Genomic DNA, 8,104 nt, shown 5'->3' with positions numbered 1-8,104 from the left:
CTCGATATATCCATTTAAACTTTGTCTCTGTCAGTACTGTGAAGACGTCTCAAGTTGTGACTTTTTCTGAGTAAAGCTCTATCAATTCACACACACACATACAGGAAGCAGCTCAGTGCTATTATACTAAATACTCTGTCAAGAGTCACAACGCTTTAGACGGACTGACCTATTCTTTAATATGTATGCAAATCGCTTTTGCGCTGGTGTAAATTATCCCTGAGCAATAGAGTGAGTGATTTTGAACTAAAAAAAAACCAGTCGGTTTTGTCTTCAGCACTCAATTGTGTCCGCCACTCTGAGTAGTTTGAACCTAGCTTAAATAACTTATATTCTTGAAAGAGACAAATGTGCAGACAACAGGTTTCTAGTGAAATTAACTTTTTATTTCCCTCTCAAGGGACAGTTTTCAGGATAATGTCACAGGTCTTTTAAAGTCAGCAGGTGCACAAATATTCTCAGTGGCTATTACTGTTAAAGGGTTAGTTCACCCAAAAATTTGAAAAAAAGTAATAATTCTGTCATTAATTACTCACCCTCATGTCGTTCCAAACCTGTAAGACTTTCTTTCATCTCATGACTGTCCTTCGGATGAGACGTTAAACCGAGGTCCTGACTCTCTGTGGTCATTAAAAATCCCAGGATGTCTTTCGAAAGAGTAGGGGTGTAACCCCGGCATCCTGGCCAAATTTGCCCAGTGGCCTCTGTCCATCATGGCCTCCTAATCATCCCCATACACTGATTGGCTTCATCACTGTCTCCTCTCCACCAGTAAGCTGGTGTGTGGTGGGCGTTCTGGCGCAATATGGCTGCCGTCGCATCATCCAAGTGGATGCTGCACATTGGTGGTGGTTGAGGAGATTCACCCTTCTATGTAAAGCGCTTTGAGTGCCGAGAAAAGCGCTATATAAATGTAATGAATTATTATTCAGAACACAAATGAAGATCTTTTTGATGAAATCTGAGAGCTTTGTGTCTTTCCATAGGTAGCTAAACAGAAACTCAAGCATGTTCGCTTGACGTGAGAGCCAATGAGGTTCATTATCGTGTTATGCAGCATTTTGAGCTTCAGCAAGAACCAATGAGGTTCATTCTCGTGTTGCGCAGCATGTTTGAGCTTCAGCAAGAACCAATGAGGTTCATTCTCATGTTACGCAGCATGTTTGAGCTTCAGCGAGAACCAATGAGGTTCATTCTCGTGTAACGCAGCACGTTTGAGCTTCAGCGAGAACCAATGAGGTTCATTCTCGTGTAACGCAGCACGTTTGAGCTTCAGCGAGAACCAATGAGGTTCATTCTCGTGTAACGCAGCACGTTTGAGCTTCAGCGAGAACCAATGAGGTTCATTCTCGTGTTGCGCAGCACGTTTGAGCTTCAGCGAGAACCAATGAGGTTCATTCTCGTGTAACGCAGCACGTTTGAGCTTCAGCGAGAACCAATGAGGTTCATTCTCGTGTTGCGCAGCACGTTTGAGCTTCACCAAGAACCAATGAGGTTCATTCTCGTGTTGCGCAGCACGTTTGAGCTTCAGCAAGAACCAATGAGGTTCATTCTCGTGTTGCGCAGCATGTTTGAGCTTCACCAAGAACCAATGAGGTTCATTCTCGTGTTGCGCAGCATGTTTGAGCTTCAACAAGAACCAATGAGGTTCATTCTCGTGTTGCGCAGCATGTTTGAGCTTCTACAAGAACCAATGAGGTTCATTCTCGTGTTGCGCTGCACGTTTGAGCTTCTACAAGAACCAATGAGGTTCATTCTCGTGTTGCGCAGCATGTTTGAGCTTCAGCAAGAACCAATGAGGTTCATTCTCATCTGTTAGACAGCACGCTTGAGCTTCTCGTGCATCAAGCAGGTTCGGTTGAGCTTCTGTTTCTGTTTTCTGTTTAAATTTGGACTAAACCGTTCAATTCATATGGATTCGTTTTACGATCTCTTTATGAACTTTTTGAAGCGTCAAAGTTTCAGTCGCGTAGATGTCAATGGAAGGACAGAAAGCTCTCAGATTTCATCAAAAAGATCTTCATTTGTCTTCCGAACATTAACTTGCGGTGAGTAATTAATCAGGGTCATTTTTGGGTGATCTATCCCTTTAATGAATGTATCCCGCTCATTCTTTTGTATGCAATGGAAATAGTCCTTTTATCACAATTCACACACTTTAGCAGATTAATGCTCCAGAAATGTGCTGGAGAGGTTGGCAGGTTCAGTTTGTGTGAATTTACCGCTGGGATTATTGATGGGCCCTCTTTAATCTATTGTTCTCGACGTGCCAGCATTGTTGCACATTTTTGATTGAATGCATCTTTATCATACTCGCGTGGTAATTCCTCTTTGCAAATATTGCAGATAATCACTTCTTTTATCACCAAAATGAGCGTTACTATTAATCATCTTCTCTGCAAAATCATGTTTATATTTAGCTGTCATTGGGTTGCTTTGATTAGAAAATGTCCCATCCTTACCTGTGGTTGTTTAAAAGATAGATGAATACAAATTTGAACACTTTGCTATTTCATTTGATCTGATCCGAACTCTATTCCTTTTATAGAAATGCCACAAACGTTTTTCAAAGGCAGGGACCATATTTTAAACCTCACAAAGTAGAGACCGAGCCTATTTCAATCTGATATAATACTGTAGATTTAACTTGGTAGCTTTAAAAATTAATAATGACACATTGCCACAAGTCATTGTGAAGATTGGTCCCAGCACGGCAACATAATTTAGTTAGTTTCTTTTTTTTTTTTTTTTATCCTTTTAATGGAAGCAAATCAAAAACATATTTATGATTCCATTCAAGAGCACTTTCAGTGTTCATTGTGGTGCAGATTTGATGATCTGGAGGTTTGGAAACTTTCTGAGACTGCAGTTTAGTATCAAATGATTTCCTGGACAATTCTGGTTTAAGTACTGGACTTATTTTGACCTGACAAGCAAAAACCTTCTGCAAAATAACCATAAATACACACTAGCGTTCTCTTGCACAAGCTATTACATGCAGCGGCTAGTCTGTCAGAATTCATATCCTGCTACAGAACATTCTTCAGCTGCAGGGTCAAGCCCATGATCCCCCCGGGGACTAGTTTCCAACTCACTGTTCTTCATGGGAAAGTCGTGTAGCATCCAGCAGTGTTTCAAGCAAGCTCCTGTTAAAGGCACTTTTGATATGTCCAGAATCATCATTACTGCCTTAACAGTTGTGAAATAGCAGAAAATAGTTTAGGATTTTAAAATATTCACAATGCAAGAATATACAATTAGAATTTGTAGGATTTGCGTATCCTAAGGACCTTATAAATGTGAACAGGTCTTTTTGGGGGGTTTCACGTTTCTTTTGTTTTCTGGTTTAGTTCTTTGTGCGATTTTCTTTGTGTGTGTGTGTGTGTGTGTGTGTGTGTGTGTGTGTGTGTGTGTGTGTGTGTGTGTGTGTGTGTGTGTGTGTGTGTGTGTGTGTGTGTGTGTGTGTGTGTGTGTGTGTGTGTGTGTGTGTGTCTGTGTACTGAGAAACTTTGTTTCAGTCTTGTTTTGTTTTTGTGTTTTATTTTTTTATTTTTTGCTGTTCTTTTATTTGTTTTGTCGTTGCATTCTGGTTTTTGAGCTTTTAGGGGTTTTATGTTGTGCTTTGTTGCAGTTTTGCTTGGTTTTCTTTCTTGTTTAGTGTTTAGTTTGGTTTGGTTTTTATTGCTATTTTGTTCTAGGGTTTAGATTTGTGTTTTTTTCTTCTTTTTTTTTCTTGTTTCATTTCTTCTCTACTTTTCTATTTCTCATTTCCAGGCATTCATGGTATTGTATAGGCTAGAACACATTTTCTCTTTTTATCCACAGACACCACAATGGACTCTGCCTTCAACCTAAGCATCAACATTTAACTTGAATTCCCTGTCCTTTGTGGGTTTTAGATGATATTCAGCCTTACTGTAGTGTGTAACCTATTCTATTAGATGCTGAAATCATTGTGCTGAATCATTCAGATGATTCAGTCGTGCCTCCTGAGATAGCCCATAATTCGATATTTACCACATCCAGAAAAACAACTATTACATCATCTATTCCAACTATTGATGCCTGGAAGTGATAAAAGGAGTTTTATTTTTAGATTTACGAACTATACGATCTTGGATTTTTAGGACATCTGGCATATATACTTTCATAACTTGAGAGGAAAACAAATCATGAAATTTTATGTTTTAGGAGGAGGATAATAATCTGATCCTGGTAACTTCTATGTTTTTTTTCTTTCCCATTAAGGCTCTGAGAAAGCAGTTTGACCTGCTCCTGCTTTTGGTCTAGTGTATAAAAAGTCAATTTGGAGAAGAAAGACGCAGATGAAAAAAGTTCTATTGAGGGTTTTCTTCCACAGTTGAAAGCCTCAGGGGATTTAGTGAGACACGTGACCACCCTGATGTCCTGGTTCAGAGCGTAACCATCCTCCAGCCTGACATTGAGGGTTAGCATGTACCGGACAGCCTCAATCACTGTTACCGCTTTCATTCCCGAGAGAGGATGTGCACTATGTACTAGACTTTTTGAATGCGTAACGATCAATATATTGCAGTGTTAACCACAAAGCAAAGTGGCTGTTTTTACGTCACTGAAACCAATTATCTGTGAAAGTACATTCTCTCTAAAATGGTCGAACAATGCCCATCTTCATTAGATGGAAACTGTGGACTGTTTTAAGTGACAGGTGAAGGCAACCAGGTCGTCATCAGGTTATTTCTTAATACTCCCATTCTCCAGGAAGCTCATTTAGTTGTGTTCAGCTGAGTTAATGAGGGTTTTTTTCTTTTCTTTTTTTTTTTGTATATGTTTATGTGCTTGTTTGATTTGGTCAATGTAAGATTTGCAAACATGATGTCTAGCTGCTTATTTCCTTCTCCCTCTCTATTCTATTTGGGTAACAGCGTATGCTCAAGCTGTGCATAGCTGTGTATTTGGCTTCATGGCACACCAACACTTTTTTCAACAACAACAAAAATTATTAGATGACTGGCTCGAAATTGAACTATTTGAGTGTGTGTGGCATGCATTGTTTTTTCATTTTATTTTTGATATAGGCATGGTGATGAGTTTTATTTTGTCTGACATACAGTATATACTTGCTAAAAAATATCTCCAGAATGGTGCCTGAGCAAAGATGGCAGCATTCAGGTCATGTACCAACCAGGCAGCATTTGAAATAAACAGAATTTCTAATGGATATCTTTCTCCAAAGTATTCTAGTAAAAAAGTTTTTTTACGCTGTCCTTATCTTTCTTCCTTTCAGGTTCTTCTTGACCAAAGGTTTTCAAAACCTGGGTCAAAATGGGTTGACAGGATGATTGATTTAAGGAAAATGTGTGTGTGTGTGTATATATATATATATATATATATATATATATATATATATATATATATATATGTATATATATATATATATATATATATAACAAAGTTCAAGACTCAGGGAAGGAGGAGGCAGGAACTGGCAAGCGTAACTTTAATAACAAAATAAACATAAACAACAAAACAAAAGTAAACCGAAGCTGCCTCACTGCCAACTGCTGCATAAACTTAAACAAAAACCTTGCTGAATTATAATGGTAAAGGGCATAAAAGTCACATTCGCCAACTCTTTATAGCTACAAATGTGTCATAGAGTTTGAGCAGGATAAATGATGCTGTTATTTTCCTATACCTGCAACCGGCTGAAACAGAAAGCACAGGAGGTGAAAGGCTCTTCACATTTGGGTTATTTTCATTCCAAACTGCCAAAGCTAAACGCAGAGGACAATACATTATACCTGACAGAAATAGCCAAAAGTGGGCTGAGAGTATTTTGAGAGCCTACTTCTGGTGAGGAACAGGAATAAACAAGCACCTGACACATAAGTCACACACTGTACGACAGTGAAATTGATGCATCTGTGTGGAAATTAAGCCGTATTGATTTAGACTACCAGCAAACTAAATAACAGTTGCGAAGACTCAACATAATTGGCAGAATTTCATTAGCCCTATCATTTGCTGTCACCCTCACTGCTCTCTAAAGCAATTTATTGGTGATATCGGGATGTCTATGTGGAGTGAATACCGACAGAGACTGTCACTGAATCGCTATTTAAGTCTGGGGTCCTCGGAATTTAATTGCTGCTAAAACGACATAGAATCGTCTTGTAAGCTGTCTTCAACAACCTGTTCAAAACGTATTCTTGTTGGTAAAACATGACAACGCAATCTACACCATGTCAGCCTAAATCATGCATTTCAGTGTGCTTCTAAATCAAGACATGTTAGCATATAGTAATCCTGTGATTACCATGGAGACCCCTGTTCCTCTGTGCGCCCCATCCTGGGTAATTAGTGGATGATCACACCTTGACGATGCACTAAATCTGGTGCAGAAAATTTAATCTGCAGAATTAAGCATATGTAAATGACATATTACAAACAATTAGTGAAGTTAACCCCAAGTTAGCCTGCTGCTTTGACTCGGAATAATTCTAGAAATGTACAGACTCTTTTTGTCTTTTTACATATATAAAATGTATTTCATTCAATTCTGTCATGTGCACTTTTATTGAAGTGAATAATTGAAGTTCAAGCAAATCAATATCAAACATTACCTAAATGATATTGCGCTATCTGTTATAGGCCTATATTTCCTTGTCAGAAAACTATCACGGTGAACCTTTGTTGAAAACATGCTTTTTATAAAAGGACAATAAATTCTGAATTCTAACAACTGCATCATCCATACAGGCCTTTAATTAAAGCATGGTTTCCCCCTCTTGTATGCAGTCCATGCTGTGAACTCCACTCATTGGCCTCATGTTAGTTCATATGGATTTAGAATCACATTGACGTAATAGGGATAGAAATCTGGAACCATTCTGGTTGCTTATGATTCCATTAACGAATCGTTTAGCACTTTTAAAGCATGTAAGCTCGCACTAGAACGGCCCAATGGAGGCATCGGACCAGCGCGGAAGGTCTTAACGTGTTACTGTCCTTTTCTCGAGGCAAAGTATTTCATGATTAAATGCAATACATTTGAATATGTATTCTCTCGTTATTTCATCTGACTCCATAAATTAAAAGGTTTTAATGATATCTGTGGATCATTAATTATGAGCGAATGTTTGACTATTCCGTTTAACTCTTCAATGAAAATAATGTCAGAGTCAATTAGAATAATCAAATTTAACAATTTATTATGTCAGGTAAATGTATATCATGCCAATTTCATAATCAAATCAAAGATAATCGACACAAAACATCAAATTCTCTGGAATAAAGAGAAGAGATGCATACCCAACATTAAGAAATACGTGAGGCTAAGAGATCTCTCTCTCTCAGCCTCACGGACCAATCTGAAGTACAGAAAAGGCCTTGAACGCCCTGCTGCATTTCATTATAGACAAACCTTTCACATGGAAACATGTGCTAACAAAATAAATTTGCATTCAGAGGTTACACCTTTGGGTGTAGCGAGACCATTTGTCTATCGGCCAACCCCTCCCTGTGTGTCAGTTATCCATAAACTCTCAAAAACCTTATTACCTTTTGTTTTACTTATTTGGAAATGAGACATTTGTACCAGTCACACTGTGACATTTTAAATGATACCAAACATGAAAAATACTCTGTGATAATCATTCACATTAAATTATACATTTTCTTGGGTGATTTACATGTGGTCTCAGCATGTAGGAGGAAGGGGGAGAGATGTGTTCTGAGGTGAAATTTTGCCTCACAAATGGTGAGTTTTAAATGCTAATTTCCGGAGAGGTCCTTTGTCCTCTCTCAGGGTCTGGTCGCTCTTCAAACAGACTGTCCGGCGGCATGATTTCTCAATTCTTACAAGCATTTAGCATTTAGCATTAAAATGGTACAAATAAATATGAATATATTGTTAATCATATCTAAATCTGTGTCATCTAATAAAAGTCCTGACTGTAATGGCACATGCTGAACATATTCCTCAAATTCTCAAGAAATGGGAATTGTCTTCAGGTCATCTAACTGCAAAGTTTAACACATCAGCTCACAGTATTGAAAGTGGCTTCATCTAATCAGTAAGCTTTTAAGATGGTGAAACTTTGCCACATTGACCTGTGAGCAA

Source organism: Leuciscus leuciscus (assembly GCF_965113295.1).
Source record: "Leuciscus leuciscus genome assembly, chromosome: 9".
Lineage (NCBI taxonomy): Eukaryota > Metazoa > Chordata > Actinopteri > Cypriniformes > Leuciscidae > Leuciscus > Leuciscus leuciscus.
Note: the sequence above shows the minus strand (reverse complement) of the source record.